Source organism: Pygoscelis adeliae, unplaced genomic scaffold (assembly GCF_000699105.1).
Source record: "Pygoscelis adeliae isolate BGI_AS28 unplaced genomic scaffold, ASM69910v1 Scaffold282, whole genome shotgun sequence".
Taxonomy (NCBI): Eukaryota; Metazoa; Chordata; class Aves; order Sphenisciformes; family Spheniscidae; genus Pygoscelis; species Pygoscelis adeliae.
Window position 1 is genome coordinate 2,131,075 of NW_008824352.1, and position 1,959 is coordinate 2,133,033.

Genomic DNA, 1,959 nt, shown 5'->3' on the forward strand with positions numbered 1-1,959 from the left:
AACAAAGTCTCTGATGATTTGCTTGCTTCAAAAGGTCCCCGCTGATTTTACCTTTGGGTTTGTTCTACCATCTCTCATTGTTTCATGTAAGCATTTTCTGTGGTAATTAGACTGGTAATAGCATAATCCCTGGTGGCCTTCCTGGAGCGCCTGGCCTCTCTGGGTTGAGAAAGCTCTGCTGGGGGGCAGCATATTTTTTCTCTAAGTGGGAAGGGGAAGAGTGGATGTTGTGAATGTTGCCCTGATTATGATGGAAAAATCTTTTAAGAGAGGAAACTTTTGCAGCATTTCCTAGAAGTGATTCAGGCTACGTTTGTCTGATTTCCTCTGGAAGCTTAGAGCAACCTTGACAGTGCATGTTTTGTTCCTGGCTGCTTCCTTCTGGACTGTGTGGTCTGCATTGTCCTGGAGGAACACAGATATGCCTGTGATTTGTAGATGCAGGTGCAGGCACTTTTTGTAGCTGGCCACAGATACATTCAGAGCTTTGAAGACCAAGACCTTGAACCGGCAGTGGAAGCAGATTAAAAACCCTCTTCAGCTTCCTAAAATGCAATGCCTACAGTCATCTGAACTTCTGTGTGAGGCAATGAAGGAGAACAACTCCTTGTTTTTTAAAGGCTTTTAAAAAATGAAGTAGAGATTTGATATTTTATCTTTGTTGCCTTTCCTCTGAATGATTTTGACTAACTGTCGATATGAATGCCTCTAATTTCCATTTTTCCTTTTGGGATATAACAAAATATACTTTCAGAAGTATGGCCACAGGCAGAGGAAGAACGGACGTGTCCAAGGGAGAAATACAGCCATCCAGTGGGAACTAACAGAACAGAAAGGGTTTGGAAATCCTAGTTTCAGAAGCTTGTCTCCAGAGCTGGATTCAAGGGATTTCTGCCACAAGAACACAGGCCCTAAAAGTTTAATTTACAACAGCAGAAGCTCTCCCTTCTGGAAGAGGAATGGCCTGGAGTGGGGCTTGGCTAACTGAGCTCTGATCTTGCACCCTTGGACACATCCTGTGCCTCAGTTTCCCCATGTGTAGAACAGAAGGGTTGCTATTGATGGTCTTTATAAAGCCTCTTCGAGATCTGCTAATGAAAAGTGCCATAGTGATTTAGGTGGTACTATTATTGTTGGTGGTCGTGGTCATGGCAGAAGCAGTGTGATCCAACGTCAGAGGGAGCCCTGCACAGAAGCTAAAATCAGCTTAAGAACACCCCAAGCCTGACTCTAATTCCTGTTTTAGTCTGCGTGCTGTCCGTGGGGCTCTGTGCAGAGGAGCCGGTGCTCACAAATGATGTGGCTGGGGTCAGTGTCTTGGTGCCAGCCCTGTGGCACTCCCGGTGGCAGAGCAGCCCCCATTTCTGGGGTGCTGCTTTGAAGGTCCGTCCCTTCCTACCTCCCTTCAACCTCCTTGTTGAGGAGTGGGACGAGGACTGGGATGAACAGGCCATTCACCCTTCCAACATCACCAACTGTCACACACACAAGGCTGGTTTTATGTTCTTAACACCTGCGATTTTACTTCTGTAATACTTTCATGCGAGTTCTTTTTCTTCCCACTTTATTTTTGCTGCACAGGGAAATAGAGGAGGACTCCCTATCTTCTTCACAGAACAATAAACAGGGTAAGATTTGAGTATTTCCCTGTTGTTAATGAAAACTACCGAAGTTCTCCTTTCTGCTGGCTTTTGGGTTCTGAAAGATTTTCTAGACACCCTTTGTGCCTCCCCCGCCCGAGTCGAATGATGGGTGCAATGAGAATTAAACAAACCAAACCAAAAGAAAGGCTGGTCGCTGACAAGTATTTGTAAAAAAAAAAAACCCAAAAAAACCAAAAAACAACACACCAACCAAAAAAACCCGGAAATTTATTAAGTGACTGGTCAAAATCGCACCTGAAGGCAGAGGCGGTGCGGTGGGGAGGGGCTGCCCGGGCCCCCTCCGCAGGGCGGGCGG